Below are 17,699 nucleotides of genomic sequence, written 5' to 3' on the forward strand. Positions count from 1 at the left end.
TCTGTATCTCTATTAAGCTAAATATGAGTTCATACTGATTCAGCTCTAATTCATTTCTAGATGAATCATTTTAGCCTTGTATCCTTGCTTGTATATAACCTTCATCTCCAATGGTGAGAGACCTGGCTCTCACCATCCATATGTTTAATCGTTCAACTTCAGTATACGTGTAGAGTGGTTTCACAATTATTCATGTATACCCCTACAAGAAACAATGTTACTGACTGGAATGTAGTTCCTATGTACAGTTCCTTTTGATTTTAGTCTTCCAGACTGTTTATTTCCAAAGGTACTTAGGTCAGCACCTTATGCCTTTATACCCTTTAGTGAGGTTGTTTCATACGCTCTAAATACATTCAGATTCTTTTGTCACTTTCTGCACTCCATCCTAGGATCCCTCAACCTGCTGTTGGATTTTTTTTTTTTTTTGCATGTATTAGAATTTACTCTGTCCTGTAAAGTTCTGTGGATTTTGACAACACTTAATGTCTTGGAGCTACCTTTACAGTAGCCTGCAGAATAATCTCACCTCCACAAAAAATCTTCCATGTTCTACTTAACTCTCCCGCTCGGAAAGGGGCAGCCACTAATCTTTACTGCCTCTGTATTTTTGCTTTTTCCAAAATATCACATAGTTGGAATCATACAATATGTAGCTTTTTCAGACTGGCTTTTTTTTTTTTTTTTTTTTTTTTTACTTAGCATTATGTATTTAAGATTGACCCATGTCTTTTCATGGTTTGATAGCTCTTTTCTTTTAATATTCCATTGTATGGCTATACCCATTTATCAGTTTACCTGCTGAGGGGCGTCTTCGTTGCTTCCAGTTTTTATAATTATGCATAAAGTTGCTGTAAACATTTGTGTACAGGCTGTAGTAGGAACTTAAGTTTTCACATCAGTTGAGTAATTACCTAGAAGCATGATTGCTGGGTCATATGTGAAGACTATATTTAGTTCTGCAAGAAACTGCCAAACTGTCTTACAAAGTGGTTATACCATTTTTCATTCTCACTATCAATGAATGAGAATTGCTGATGCTTTGCATCCTTACCAGGAATTGGTGGTCTTAGTGGTTTGGACTTGAGCCATTTTAATAACTGTGTGGTGATATCTCCTTGTTTTCTTTTGCATTTCCTAATGTCAATGATACTGAACATCTTTTCTTAAGTTTACTTTCCTATTTGGTTAGGTGTCCATTTGGATCTTCTGCCCACTATTGCTTATATTCCTCCCTCCCTCCCTCTGTAATTCATAGATGTGGCATGTATTCTTTTGTTTATATCAAATAATACAGTAAAATATTAAAACAAGGGAGCAGAAAAAACTTTGAGCCTAATACTGTAGGTGTAAGGGCAGATTAGGTTAAGAATTCAGACTTAAAAAAATCAGACTTCAAGCTCTAGCCTTGCTATTTACTAGTCTTGTGACTTTGAGAAAGTTATGTAATTACTCAGAGTCTCAATTTCTTCATATTTAAAATGATAATGTTAATATCTATCTGACCTGTTTTTGTGAAACAACAGGGTTAGGTAAAATTCAAGCTAGAGACTTTACCCACATACCACATTGGATATAAGAAATAGTGATTTCCCTGGGGCACCTGGGTGGCTCAGTCGGTTAAGTGTCTGACTTCGGCTCAGGTCGTGATCTCGCAGTTCGTGGGTTTGAGCCCCGTGTCGGGCTCTGTGTTGACATCTCCAAGCCTGGAGCCTGCTTCGGATTCTGTGTCTCCCTCTCTCTCTGTCTTTCCCCTGCGTGCCCTCTGTCTCTGTCTCTCTCTCAAAAATAAATAGACACTAAAAAAATTAAAAACAAAAGAAATAGTGATTTCCCATACTGTCAACAAGGAGAGCGTACTCATTCATTAAACATTAAGTGCCCATTCTGTGCCAGGAGCCGTTCTCTGTATGTGGAATACATCCATGGGCCTCAGTGTGGTGGGATTTACCATAGTCTTTTAAACCGGATTGTAATATTTACACATAATTTAGAAAACGAACTTGAAGGGAGAAAAACGGAAGTCAAGAATTAAATTAGTAGACTTTTCTAAAGATTCAGGCACAAGATTATAAGAACCTAAAAGCTAGAACTGGGCATAGAGAGGAGGGACCAGCTGAGAGAGGTATCTCAGAAACAGAATCCAGTTGACATGGAGATTATTAGCTGATTATGGGTAAGACAGAAAGTGGTGTTAAAGATGACTGGCTTTTTCTGAATGGGAGATTATAGAACACTGGTTTATAAAGGAGCAGAGTCACTTAGAATGTTTTGACAGTCAACACAGCTTTACACATATGTACTGTCCCTAGCCAAATTTTCTTTTGTAAAAACTCTTTAATTCAGAAGTGCTTATGCCCTAGAAGAAACATCTGAAGAGAAAACTAAACCCTCAAGTCAAGGGGGAAAACTTCAAGATTAATTTCCTGTATTCATAGCCACCAAAAATGTTCTGCGTTGATTCTAATAATTGTGTTGCTGAGCTTTTTCAGAGACGGCACAGTATCCTTGCTTGTCTAATAAAGTTGGAAGGTAAGTTTTTGTGCAATGGCACGATTGGCTCAGCAGCAAAAAGAACTGTACAATTTCATCTCCGATTCTAAGCTAAACAGAGCCGAGAGATAATTCCCCTGTGTGTTTATAAGGAAGAGTTAAATCCCTCCCAGTGTAATGTAGCACCAGATCGAAGTAAACAGACTCTGATTTCAGTGCTAGACACAGCCTTAAGGCAGAAGAAATTACACTGTCATACAGAGGATATGTAGCTGCTGCTATTTTGGTGCCTGAGTTCTTTGTTGTCACATAGTTGAAGGCAATCCAGATGAGGAAGAGTGTTAACCGACAAAAGGAGAAAATTCCCCGCACATGGCTAGAGGGATGTGGGGGAAGAGAAAAGATGGTACAGTGCCGTCCGAACTCACCAAAAAGGGGTCCATTCCAGAAGTCGCTGGCTTCAACTTGTCTCTTCATTCTTCTTGGAAGCAAGCGTTCACAAGGACGAAATTCAAGCTACAGTTTAAAAACTGTATTTCATCAGTTTATCTGACATCATAGAATCTAAAAATTACTATTGTTCCTTTAATCGGATTAGCGTCCAGTTGCTTACAAAATAAGCTTAAGAAAAAATGGAACACCCACTTCCTTAGGTTTCTTAAGATCTCTGTTATTTAAGAAACAGCATAGTATTTGCCTCTATATATCTTTATCTTTAGATGTATATGTACACGTAGGCAGTTACCCTTAAAAATCAAAAAACTATTCTGAGCAGGCTTGGTATATAAGTTCTGCCACTCAAAATGAAAGGAAAAAAAAAGAATACAAAATAGATTCTGTATCCCCAACAATATGAGGATTCTGCCAGATGTTGAGTATGTCTATTCCAGTTATGTGTTCCAGAAATGGGAGAAGAACTTCAGATTGGGTTTGGAGATACACTATACCCTCTGCAAGACAGACCTAAGCTAAAATTCCATTGATTGCCTCTACTCTGATTATTGGGCCACCAAGATAGTTTTGGCTTCTTAGAATTCATTTTAGTTCAGAGCCACAGTCCAGTAATCTCTGAAAGGCCTCATATTTCCTTTTCCACATTGTACAGTCACCCTGATAAAAGGCCAGTTGTCTGTTTGGGGAAGACTGGCGGGGGGGCGGGGCGGGGGGAGGGTGGACAAGAATATAAATGACACAATGTAGAATTTTGACTGCAAGGTGATTATGAAAGTATATTATAAAAACATGGGAAACAAAACAAATCATCTTTTCCAAAGTAATTACTAAAAATAAGACATGAACCGGGAGAGAAAGATGGGGGATAAATTTGGAAATCACCCTAGCATTAGCATGATAAGCAATGCTTCTCTCTGCAAATAAAAATGCAAACTCAGTTATAGAATACTGAATTAACTCGAGATAACATTAAATGCATGATCCATGCTGTGTCTATAGTCTTCAGTCATGAAGACTTTTTCCTGGTGATTTAGTTTGCCTTGAGTGATTACCGGTTGTAGTAAATGTTGTCTTTCCAGCAGCTCGTCCTCAATATTTTCTGAGAACAGCATCCCATATCCTTTTGGGGCACTTCTCCTTCCACAATATTTTAAGATTCTGCTTTACTGTCAGTTTCAGCACTCTACCTCCTGGCCACAAATAAGACCAATCAGAATCCTTTCCTGAGATTTTATTCAAAGATGTTAGGGGTCTTATCCTTCTTTGTGATGGCTAAGCTGCTGGCTCCCTTCTTCCCACCTGCCCACCACCCCCCCCGCCATGTTGAATGGAGGGAAACATTCAACATGCAGTAGGAGAGAATGAGGTCAGCACTCAAGAGAGAAACATGACTAAGATATTGATTAATTTTGCCATGCTGGTATTAGTCTAGCGCCATTGATCTCTTTCACGGTTACGTGAACTAATCAATCTCCCTCAGATTGCTGAATCTTCCAGTGGAACTGCTGACCAGTTGTGCTTAATGCAGTCCCTCAACACCAGCTGGCTACACTATGCTTCCTGGGATGCTAAATTGTTCACATCCCTCCCTTCTTCAAAAAAATCACGAGGGCCCCTGCTGGCAAGAGCACAGACTTTGCTAGTCAAGAGTCTGAGGTGGTCGTGCTTCTACTAATGAGTGGGTCTCATCACCTCTAGATCTCCTGATCTAAATACCCAGTTCTCTGGGTTATTGAGATACTGAAACATGACAATGTAAACAATATAAATGTGAAGCACTGTAGTGGGCCGGACACCACAGCACTCGCTGAGAATGTCCAGCCTCCTGCGTGTGGCTGCCCAGGCCGTCACACATGTAGGTGACCTGCTGTGCCGTCCTCACTGTCCACTGCTCTCCTAACTAAACTGTTGTAGCCAGGCCAGCTTACTTGTCATTCTTCAGCAAGCCACACGTTTCCCCTCCATTGGGCTTGCTTCCTGCCCTTTATTCATCTATCGAAATTTAGCCCACTAAATTTAGTGATTTTAAAATCGCTAAAATCAACCCCATCTCTTCTATGACTTTTTTTTTGACTGACTGGTCTAAAGTGATCCCTTCCTTCTCCAAATCCCTGGAACGCTCTACTGCCTGTATCTTTAATCTGGTAATTAGCCCTATAATGTCTAGGTCTTTTCTGTTTTTCACTCAAACTGTTATATATTTCACATTATTTTTTATTATCAAACTCTTTTATCCTATTTTAATCTAATTGTATGTTTCGGGTGAGCAAGCACACTTATTTTTTTGGTCTCTCAGGGGGCTTACTACCTAACGGTTACACAGTAAGAACATTGGAGTTAGTCATTCTTTATAGGTCTGTTTATTCTCAATCTCCATGGAAACCATGAACTATGTGAAAATGTAGATATTTTGAACTGTTCTCTTTATGACACATATAATCTTACTCTAATAGGCACCCTTGCATGAGGAAAGGAGTCAGTCTTACATTATGCAGGAAATATCAATCAAGTAGGACGAAAAGAACTATAGGAATTGCTTGGACCTAACAAAGGTGATTTTTGTTCTGATTTTAACATTTCCTTCAGGTGAGTTGGCCCTTTGTATCCCAGTGAGCAGTTACACAGAGAAATAGTGACTCCGTCTCTTCCTGACTGAGAGGCAGGATGCAGAACTGAACCTACAATCTTGGCAGATTTCACTCAGCTCCCATACTCCTTCTGTGACGGAGAGACTAGCCAAAACGGAAATAATGACCAAGTTATGGTGGGTTTTTTCTCCTTGGCCCCTAACCTATTTACTCTAAGGTAAATAACCTGTATTTTATGTGTAGCCAAACTGCTATCCTATATTGCCTTCAACAATATGTATCTGATAGAAGCTGCGAATCACAATTTAACACCTGTCACAAATGAATACAACACAGAACTGGAAACTTCAGGAGAATTTTGGAGTTTGGTTTGACAAATTTAGAGAGAGGTTATGTAGAAAGGATGGTTTCTCCACAGCATTCTTCCTAGCTAGCCTTTCAAGCAATTTGCTTTGTTAGGCAACTGTAGTTAATAAAGATCTGCTTCTTGTTCTGTGTCCAGGGAACTACTTTGTAATACCGGTGTTGGGGGTAGAAATACCACAGTTGGTGCAAGCAAACTGTAGTGGACCAGGTTTGACTGTTTCCCAGCAATTACGTTTCCAGGAACATGATGTAACTTGTGGTATAGCCAAATCTTTGAGCTAACAAGTAGTGATATTACTGGGGTTACTGCAGTCATTCTGAATTATTGAGGAAACTTCTAAAATGTGTTCTTAGTCTGAAATTTGGCTTACCAAAATCTTGGCCAGAGAGGTGCATTTTAAAACAAACAAAACCGAAAAGGAAATTTTAAATCCAAAATTGCCTTAAATGTATTAGAAGTAATTTAAAATAAAGTTATGTCAAACTAAAAGGAATAGAAATTTGGAATTGTCAGACGTTTTATTATGTGATATCAGCTAATGTTTGTGGAGATTTTAAGAACTTAATGTTAAAGATTTTGCAACCAATGGATAGACCAACATTTTAAGACATTACAGTAGCATTACTTAAAATAGCCCAAGAAAATGATTTGGGCACATTATATTTTATAAGTACAGTGTATCAGTAAGGATACTGATGTTTTTTTCCAATTGCATCTTTATTGAATTCAAAACGTGGCTTAATCTAAGGTGACTGGTTTCTAAATTTAAAATCAAAACAACTTGGAATTAGAAATTGCAGATTTGCAGTCTACCCAAGTTATGAGCATGCAGGAAGCTTTTGTATATTAAAGGCATATATTGTATGCTAAGTAAATTTCATGAACAAATAATACATGAATTAATGAATAAATAAATAAAAGAACCAGTCAAGATGCAACAGGGATGACCATATAAAATTTACTGGCACTCAGAGACTGAATGATTTTAATGTTTCCATGTTTCAGTCATTGTTTATAAAATGGAAATAATAGATTAACCTTATTTGCAGTGTTGTATGAGATGAAACAACACACACAATATGCCTAACAATGCCTTGCCCATGGTAGTCAGTGTTCCTTTTCTCTACAATGAAAATGGAGCCTTAATTTAAAAAAATAAATTCAGAATCTCTTTGCTATAAGTGGAAAGAGACATTTAGAGAGGCCAGTCTAATTGGCAGCTCCTAATTTCCATGATTTCTATCGTCATGTCTCTAGAGATCATTTCCTAAAGGAAATTTCCCTCCCCTACCTCTCTCCTTGGTCACAAGCCCATACTTGTAATGCAAGGATTATGAAAAGTGTGCAAGGATTACGAAAAGTGCTCAAAAAAGTAGGGAGAGTATTATCATAGTTACTTTTACAGCATACTCTTGAATCTTGAATACAATGCTGGTATGCGTGGATTACAGCTTGAAAATCAATGGCTTCCATTCACTCAAACTTTTGTTGAGTTTTGACTGTGCTAATAGCAGGAGTGATAAAGATAAAATAAGGCCTACCCCTGGCCTTGGGGAGCTAATTGCATAGGGGGCAGGCTTGTCCAATATTAGCTATTTTGCAAGGTATAAAGTGCTAGAAGAGAGGCATGGATTAGAATGGGAGCAGAGAGAGAGCAAATAATTCAGCCTTAGGAATTAAAGAAACCTTCATAGAAAAAGGTTGCAATTGGGGCGCCTGGGTGGCGCAGTCGGTTAAGCGTCCGACTTCAGCCAGGTCACGATCTCGCGGTCCGTGAGTTCGAGCCCCGCGTCGGGCTCTGGGCTGAGGGCTCAGAGCCTGGAGCCTGTTTCCGATTCTGTGTCTCCCTCTCTCTCTGCCCCTCCCCCGTTCATGCTCTGTCTCTCTCTGTCCCAAAAATAAATAAACGTTGAAAAAAAAAATTAAAAAAAAAAAAAAAGAAAAAGGTTGCAATTGTTTGAGACCCCTGAAAGATGAAGTGGCATTTGGCAGGAGGGGGGATGGGGAAGCTGAGGGTGGGTGTCTGAGGCAGGAAAGCAGGGGGGTCCTAGAAAGAGTGCTGTTACACATGAGCATGACGGGGTGTTTATCTGTAGCGGTAGTTTTTTAAAGCTATACCATTTTAAACTGAAACCTTATATAGAATTCCACATGGAAAAAAGATAAAAACAAAGATGCCTTTTTGAAACAGGGAGAAAGAGCTGGTATCACAGCTGCAGGCTCTGTGACCTCCCCATGGTAACACAGGAGGGCATTCTCAGGGAAGGAAGAAAAGAGTGGTTAGGAGACCGTGTAGACCAGGGTTGGAGGCCAGAATATGTCACTTTAGACAGACTGGACTTCTTAAGTCCTCCGAGGGCTTATGAGTCACCAAACATTTTTAAGCAAGCAAATAGCATCAACTCTATCAGAAAGAGAGTCCTAGGCTTTCTGTGAAGTGGATCAGAGTAGAGACCTGTTTGTTAATCAGGTATTCCGAGAGTCTAGATGTTAAAGGAAGTGCAGGAACTAATTTGCCTAGATCTGAGTTCTGATGTAGGCTCCTTCTCTGCCAAATTGCCTGACCTTTAAATGAAAGAATCTTAGATTCAAAAGCAAACTTCCATGTGTAGTGAGGCAACTACCTTCCTACTTTGGGTATCTCTTGAACAAAGCAGCTGATAAATGACCAGACCAGTGTATGGCCTGGAATGTTTACATGATATGAGACACATTGTATTAGGAAGAGTCTCTTTCTTTCTTGGTAACCCTAATGGCATTTAAAAACCTAAATAATAAAAAACTTAATTTTCAACTAGAGCAAATCTTCTGTTGGGGATTTTACTGGATGAGCTCTGAATATTTATACACAGCCCTCAAATTTTTCTCTGCCTTTTCTGAGGAAATCCTTCCAGCGTTCATGGGACTGGTTGCTTTCTTGTTTGCCCTCCGTAGATGCTATCTGTGAAAAACTGGAATCCAGAGATGAAATGAAGTCTTCAGAGGAATGGGGCTATCCTTCCTCTTGATTTAGAAGTACTGCTTCCTCAAGAAGCATATGATTGCAATAATATTTTAATAGCCAGGTCATCCTTACAGCCTTTCGTCAACTCAGTAGCCTTCAGCGAGTCTGTTAGCCCATCCTGTCCAAGGGCCCTCCAGCTTCACAGTAGGGTCACACCTGCCTCCTGTTTATGGTAATTATGGATAATATGATGTTAAATTAAATTTACAGGCAATGTTGTACTTGAAATTCAAGGTGACCCAGTTGTTGTGCAGATGTAGTTTTAAGAAAGACAAAAGAACCATTGACAAGAAAGTAATCTGTATCAAAAGCATATTAAACAGCTTCTGGAAAAAAAAAAAAAAAAGACATGTTTCCTAGGATTTTGCATTCTGTGACCCTTACTACTTTTGTTTTAGCAATAAAACATTTAGCCTGACTATTCTATAAATAGATTTTCAATTTATATTGCCAGGTAATACACAATTTGATGAGAGTGAAGATGCTTTTCCTGAGAGGCTAGTTAATTGGTTTATATATTATTGTCTTGTATGTGTCTCAGTTTTTCCCTTGGCTTCCAAGCCTTTGAGGCGAACGTTACTTTCTCCAACAGAATATTCTCTTGGCTGACTTCAGCAAAGGAGTGACCAAGTCTGCTCTACATTCATTGGCAGTGATGTTGCAGTAATCGGAATAAAATAAGGTCTTTGGGAGAATCTGGCTCAGACAATAGGAGTTACAAAGTAAAAACACACAGATCCTTACTGTTAGCCCTCTTTCTACATGCTTGGAGCTGAACACCGTTTGACAATCACATGCCAGTGCATTTTATAAAACTGAGCCATTTCCCTGCCTGCGTTAGATAAGACCCTCCCCCCTTTGTATTATATCAGTGACATCCAAAAGCTTTTAGAAGCTACTTGGCATCCTTCACAGGTAGTCTTAAAGCAGTTACTGAACTTCGTAACAACATTGAAGCTCTTGGATGTGGTGGTAAACTGTGTTCGGCTCTGGGGATTTAAAAAAAAACATTACAGATGCAGTTATCAGCTCTTCTGTGATCAATCTTGTTAAAATTCTGCTTCTTGTGTCCTGTTGATACATTATGCAAACAACAGACATAGAATCCAAGTTGTTGGCTGCACTTTTTTTTTTTATCATAAAACTAAGAAAAATGTGATTCTCTAACAAAAACTGTGGGTACTCTCTGAAAATGATAATTATATTTTCAAGATCCTATTGCTTCTCCGATGTTGATGGACCTGATATTTGATTTTCCCCTCTCCGTGGGACCGTAGGTGTGTTTCGTCTGTTCAAGTATGAACCTTTTTTAAGAGAGGAAGAAAGAATATTACTGTACCCTTGGCCACTTCTAAAACATGATTGGTATCTGCATAACGCCGTTAGCCAAAAAAAAATGTGCCATTGGTGCCAGACAAATCTAAATAAGATTTTGATGCAGGATCAATGGAAATATAACACGTATAAGGATGAACAACTTGTCCTGTAAGATAAGTATAAGCTCGTCTCATACTTTTTGTGGTTCTCTTCTGTGGTTTTCATTTTTGTTCCTTTGCTCTTCTCAGTCAAGTTTTATCTAATCTTCCAGGTACTGTATTTCTTCCCTGCTCAAAAGTGTGAACCTCTAGAGACTAGGTCTGTCTTACTATCCCCGTCATATACCACGGGATACAGTTGGGTGTATTTGGTAAGGTAGGCAAATGTATGGGTGGGTGAGTAGATGGGTAGGTAAATGTATGGATGGAAGGGTAGACCAGGGCACCTCTTCCCTACCACCATAATTGCTGGAATCCTAGAGACCTAATGGTTGGTCTGTAATCTCTGACAATCTTGAAGTTGCAGGGTGGTCTCAAAGAACTTTATTGCCTCTTGGAGTATACTTTGAAACTACAAGGCTTGGAGGAAGAATCTGGAGTATCTTAAAAGGAATTATAAAAGACTTAGGCCAGCTCTGTTAATTTTGCATCAATAGAAAGTCTTTGATTTTTCCCAAATGAAGTTATAATTTAGAAATGGGGTGTGATTTTATGACAGCGGTAATGATTTCTGCAGAGACAACAGATGTCCCTGTGGCTATGATTTATATGATTTTCTTTTAATAAATAAGACCAATCTCTTTTGTTTAACAAAGGTGCTAATTATAAATATTAGTTTAGCACTAATTTTGCATGTAAATTCATAGAGTGAGACAAAAAAATAGAAGTCTTGTTTATGTAATTTGAATTTTGGTTTACTCCACAGTTGAATAATTCAGTTGCCTGTGAGTATTTTGTTTGTTTGTTTGTTTGTTTGTTTTCAATGACTTTATATTGGTTTTTATGTAAATTTTGATGGACTCTTGGTGGGCTTGGGGGTACTTCTGTTAGGGATTTTATGTATGCTTTAACAGTTTGTTCCAGCAATCGAGTAAACTTTAGTTCAACTTGGGACATTTGAGTTGTCAATTTGGGAATCCTTTGCCAAGCCATCACAGGAGTATTGGCAAAGATAAACTTTAAAATAAATTTCCTTATATTTTGTCTAGACTTCTAAGTACTAACTACATCTGCTTTGCAGAGAATCAGATTAGGCCAGGAGAGTCTTATGTCTTCATTATGCCATTATTTGTAGTACATAGTGTTTGGATAAAATATAATTTTTCTGATATCTCTAAGCAAGTTATAAATAAGCAAAACTTCTTAAGAATGATGGCAATTTCGTTACCTTCACATGAGAGCCTCCCATGTGCTCTCATCAAAATAGCCATTGCTATAGTCAGCCATAAATTGCTGGGTATTAATTACATACATACTACATATTGAATTGGCTACCAAAGTATGATTGACTTGAATTTCTAGATACTGATTAAACAGTTAAAATAGATTATTGGAAAATGTATTTCTAAGATACAGAATAGTTTAAGGATTATGTTAGATAATTTAATCCCTTGATAAAAGGTGTATAGGGGCGCCTGGGTGGCGCAGTCGGTTAAGTGTCCGACTTCAGCCAGGTCACGATCTCGCGGTCCGTGAGTTCGAGCCCCGCGTCGGGCTCTGGGCTGATGGCTCAGAGCCTGGAGCCTGTTTCCGATTCTGTGTCTCCCTCTCTCTCTGCCCCTCCCCCGTTCATGCTCTGTCTCTCTCTGTCCCAAAAATAAATAAACGTTGAAAAAAAAAAAAATTTAAAAGGTGTATAATATTAATAATATATGAAAACGCCTCAAATAAAAATGTTTCCATTGCTGACAGAAAGTGGGGGTAAATGATAGGTTTATTTTAGTTTGTTAGCACACTAGGATGTCCCCCTGAATTGCAAATATATTGAAGGCTACAACAACTCTGGTGATACGGAGGTAAACATAAGTGAAGTGTTTTAAGCGACTAATCCGTGTTTTTTTTGTTTTGTTTTGTTTTGTTTTGTTTTTTTATATTTTTTTTTTCAGCGTTTATTTATTTTTGGGACAGAGAGAGACAGAGCATGAACGGGGGAGGGGCAGAGAGAGAGGGAGACACAGAATCGGAAACAGGCTCCAGGCTCTGAGCCATCAGCCCAGAGCCCGACGCGGGGCTCGAACTCACGGACCGCGAGATCGTGACCTGGCTGAAGTCGGATGCTTAACCGACTGCACCACCCAGGCGCCCCGACTAATCCGTTTTAAAGTATACTTTAGCTTCTCATATTAAATGCCATTGTCGTCCCTAAGTTCACAATGGCTGCCAAGATTCCCGGGTCAAGTTGTGCTAAAATCTTTTAAACATCTTCTAGAGTGTATTCTGTTTTCTACCTGACAGGTAGAAACCTAATGAAAAGTAGAGTGGAGGCATTAGACATCACATAGATGATTTCCAGGTATTACCTTTTAGTTCAGAGGTTAGTTTTTGGTGTCCCAAGAGAGGGCAACTTAATCTGTATGGATTTGAAAAATGGATTATTACTCCGTACATTTCATTCACATAAGTATTTATTAAATTTCTCTTATTGGACATCATCATAAAATATTGTATGAACTTTTTCTTTATTTGGGGTGATAGTTCCAAGTTCAGTGTATTTTAAATAGTAAAAAAGGAGAAAGGAGAAGGTTAAGGATAAAATAGTTCCTTGAAACTTAATAAATGTGTACTTTAAAAATAAATTTATGGGACACTTGGGTGGCTCAGTCGGTTAAGCATCTAACTCGTGGATTTTAGATCCATCAGATCATTCATGATGTCTTGGTACATGAGTTGGAGCCCCACAGGGGCTCTTTGCTGCCAGGGTGGAGCCTGTTGGGACTGTCTCTGTCTCTCCCTCTCTGTGCCCCTCCCAGCCCATTCTTTCTCTCTCTCTTTCAAAGTAAATAAACAAACTTTAAAAAAAAATTAAAAATAATTTTATTACTTTCTTTAAGGTGATTGAGAAATATGCATTTAGTACTTGGAAAGAGTACTTTATTTGTAATTGAAAAAGTAATGTGTTTTATATCCAAGATAAAAGTTGGATAATATTGTGTTTGTATTTCTCTTTTTCTTGGGTAGTAGGATCAATGTCATTTTAGATATTAGAATTTCAGTAACCTAAAAGTAGACCATTTTCTGGCAAATAAAAAGTTGTTTTAAGACATTTAGGGGCACCTGGGTGGTTCAGTCGATTAAGCTTCGACTCTTAATTTTGACTCCAGTCTTGGTGTCACGGATCATGGTATTGAGCCCATTGTTGGGCTCTGTGCTGGCAGTGCGGAGCCTGCTTGGAATTCTCTTCCTCCCTCTCTCTCTCTGCCCCTCCCCTGCTCTTGTGCTCATGCAATCTCAATCAATCAATCTCTCTCTCTCTCTCTCTCTCTCTCTCTCAAAATAAAAAAACAAATTTTTTTGCAAGTGACTTTTAAGGCCTTAAATCAAAAGGCAAAGAAAATCAAAGATATTTACATGCCTCATAGTTTTACTTCCAGTTTTAATTATAAGAAACAAAATATATTCTTTTTTTTAGTTTTTTTTTTAATGTTTATTCATTTTTGAATGAGAGAGACAGAGCACAAGCAGGGGTGGGGCAGAGAGAGGGGGAGACACAGCATCTGAAGCAGGTTCCAGGCTCTGAGCTGTCAGCACAGAGCCTCATGTGAGGCTCGAACTCACAAACCATGAAATCATGACCTGAGCCAAAGTCGGATGCTTAACCGGCTGAAGCACCCAGGTGGCCCAAAACAAAATATATTCTTAAATATGATGACTCCCTTGTATAAATTTCCATTTAAAAATAGAATTGTCACTTTGAGCCTTGTGTCTCTCCATCTATTAGGATGTGCTATAATTACCTATTTTTAAAACCCCACCTAAAATCACTTTTGATATGTAATTTGCTGTATGAAATCAAACACTAAACTCATTTTTAATTTTGGAACTCAAATTTGTAATGGCATAATGCCATTACATTTTTTTGGACTGCTTTAAAAATTAGTAAAACATTTTGATTCCGAAATAATTAGGTTTTTATTAGCCTGAAAATAGAGCTCATCCCAGCCCTTTTACCCATCTGCCACATGAGTCGTATGACAACGTTAACAGGTGCTTCTTACTGAGCTTCCACTAAGTATGGATTTGAAAACAGAATCCTGCTCTTGGGTATAACTTCAGAGTTCTCATGTCTGGCTAAACAGTGGGAAAAAATGAGGTGTCTGTCTTCAGTCAGTATTGGAATAAGTGAAATGTGGCAGTAGAAATATTCTAATGCCAGGTATAAGTATATAAAGTGATTTATTGGCTTGATTGTATTTGAAATTTTGAAAATGTTGCAAATAATGTGTCATCACTGTAAAACATGTAATTTACACAGGGCATATTTCATTTTGAATAATTTGATGTTTTTCTTTGATTCTCAGAATCTTTCTTGATTAGTATTTTTATTTCTCTCTCTTTGTAGGTAAGTGGAGGAGACTCCAGTTAATTATTCCAAGTAATTGTTCTTAACTTCACATTTAATTGACTTATAATTCCTTTCTTAAAAATTCAAATTATATGACAAAGTATTTTGAATGACTTTATTAGAATAAACAAATTTATTGGGAATAGACATCTTCTCAGATATTTAAAAATGGTTTTTATCATTCCATTGCCTTTGGATATTAAAGATCTAATTTACCAATGACATGCTAGATTCTGGATATTCCTTTATTTACAAAATAAATGCAAATTTCATTGGACTCATCTTGATTAGGAGAAAATCAGGTATATACTCTTCGAAAGAGTCATGTTCCCCCTCCTGTTACATTTCTGATGACCAAGTATATCATAATTAATTTTGCTATTGCCTGAGGAGACCTACGATAAGGATATGTAATTCATTCTAAAATAATCAAGGACTTTAGTAATTAATTTTAAAATAAAATGAATCATCTTTTGGCTTGCATGCCATCCATTAATCCTGTATGGGAATTTGATTACTGTGTCTGTACGGTTTTTTTTATCTGATAACTCCAGACAGTTCCTTTATTTGATAGTATAACTACTCATCTGGGATTGAATTCTTAATGTTTTCTCATTGTGAATTTAACAAAACTGTGAACTGATTTTATACAGCTATCTAAAGCACTTGCTCATAACTGAGGAGTATATGATTCAATATGTCTCAGAACTTAAATTTGTTTTTTAATATCAGTGTGTGTGTGTGTGTGTTTTAACTTAAACTATTTCATTCAGTATATATACCTAGCCTGTGTACTGAGGCTAAAAATTTTCTTTTAAGGAATGCGTGCGTTTTGACTTGGTAGAATTTCAGTATTTTGGTTAAAACATTCAAAAAGTACATTTCTTTACAAGTTGATTTTTATAAAGTTGTATCTTTTCAGACCCAGTACATTATGTTTTACTTCAGAAATTTGTTATACTTGCCTACAGAGTAGAAGTATTTTCAAAAGCATTTTATGTAGTAGTTTGGTAGACCAACCACTTTTTGCTTTAACAAATAGCTTTGGCTTGAATAATATATTTTATTCATGGTGGTAGAGGGGAGTGGCTCTAAATAGTTTAATATTTGTTCTCTCTTGGTCTTTTGTTAATTTGAAGATTCATGTAATGGAGATTTAGAGGTTATGAGTGTTAAGACCTTTAGTTTGGGTATTATTTTTGTAACCCATTAATTTATTGTAGTAGGAGTTAGATATGATACAGGCAGTTCTGATAGCATTGACTTATTCTCATCCTAGGAATCAGGTCAATCCACAATGAAATGTATCACTCCTCCAATTTAGTGAATACAGGGGCATCTCTATTATTAATAAAATACTGACCCTACTTTCCATCCCTTGTTTGAAATATTCTGGGAGAATAATGGTAAGACAAGCAAAAATAGACTTTCAAAGCTACTACTTCTCTGTAAAAATAGAATAATATCTTCATTAAGACGCTGTTCTAAACTATTATTTTTAAGGTATTTTAATAAATATCCAACAACTCCAATACAACTTTAAGGCAGTTATTTATTTTCAATTGTTAAGCATTTTCTGAGCTCTACTGGTACAATCTCTTACCTGATAAAGATGTAGATTCCAACTTCCACATAAAAGACACGCCTATGTCCGCATGTAGGGACCTACCTACCTGAATCCAAATAAGGCTATCAAATAAAATGTTAACCAAACTATCTCGTGCAATTTAGCCAACCAACCCAGGAAATAGAGTGCAATTAAAAAAAAAATAATAGAATTGAAAATATTGCAACCATCCAGAAAAAGTAAGGAGCCACAACTTTTATTTAAGTTAGGAATAATATGAATGGTTCATTATGTCTGATTAAAATGATAATTACAAACTTCCATATCTCTTAAGTATAATTTTTGTGAAACATTAATTATTCCCCAATTTAAGCAATTTTTTCTTTGATCCTGTGGTCTTATTTGCATTGTTTCAAATTCCCTTCCCACTCCCCCCCCCCTTTTTTTTTATCCCTCTATCAGTTGTTTTTCCTTTTTCCTTTTTTTTCTTTTTCTATACCTGGCACTTAGTGTGCCTTCAATATAGATGTACCAAAAGAAATAAGGCATAAACAATGGTTAATAATCTCTAAGAAAAATCAAAAGCCAGAAAAGTGTTTTTTAACTTTATCCCATTCTGAGGATAAGCACCTCACATGGTCAATCCCCAGACTTAAGAGGAAAAGACTAACAGACGCTAGAGGGTATTCATTTAATCAGTATGATGTGGAAAATGTCTTTGCTCTTAGCAAGTAGAAAGATTGCTCTACCTCAGTAATGCCAATCATCTGTTCTGTAACTACACATGCTACATGATGAAATTTTGATTCACAGATTTTCTTTAGAAATTGGGTGTTTTCACAACTTTCACATTTTCCAGATTTCTTTTTCCCTTCTAGTAGGACTAGCCCAGAAAAACCTTTGTCATTGGTATTGTTCATCCAGTGTGGGTGTTGCAGATAGTGGTGGGGGAAATATATACATAATGGGGAAAATGCCTGTTACTTTTGCATTTTTCAAAGTCCGGTGGGAAAAAAACTGCTGATTCTTAAAACAACCATGATGACAAGAGCATGTCAATCACTGTTTCCATGAAGGGTGGTATATTTTGGGTTTGTTTTGTGGAGAAATGGGGCATTCGTATGTGCTTTTAAATGTTGTAGCTCTGAATAAGCTTTCCATAAAATAACTGTTTGTCTTGGTAAATAATACCACCAAAGCAACAAGTCACATGGCATATTCTCCTCAGAACATTGCCTCTAGAGCTTAGCAAATGTTATCTAGGATAGAAGGACAATCCTCTTTTCTCACAAATGCCATGTATTCTATCTACAATGTTCCTGCACAAGATAAAACTTAAATGTTTTCTTT

General features: G+C 37.3%; 1 protein-coding gene and 1 long non-coding RNA gene across 5 annotated transcripts in view; both read left to right on the top strand.

Annotated features, from left to right (window-relative positions):
- ARL15 (ADP ribosylation factor like GTPase 15) overlaps positions 1-17,699 on the top strand; it is a 406,381-nt gene that overhangs the window by 254,374 nt on the left and 134,308 nt on the right. The window lies entirely within an intron of this gene.
- Positions 5,539-12,271, top strand: LOC123576806. Its single transcript, XR_006701593.1, has 3 exons — positions 5,539-7,601; positions 7,848-11,841; positions 12,073-12,271. It is a non-coding gene; the product is annotated as an uncharacterized LOC123576806 (long non-coding RNA).

The sequence above is a fragment of the Leopardus geoffroyi genome, chromosome A1 (assembly GCF_018350155.1).
Source record: "Leopardus geoffroyi isolate Oge1 chromosome A1, O.geoffroyi_Oge1_pat1.0, whole genome shotgun sequence".
Taxonomy (NCBI): Eukaryota; Metazoa; Chordata; class Mammalia; order Carnivora; family Felidae; genus Leopardus; species Leopardus geoffroyi.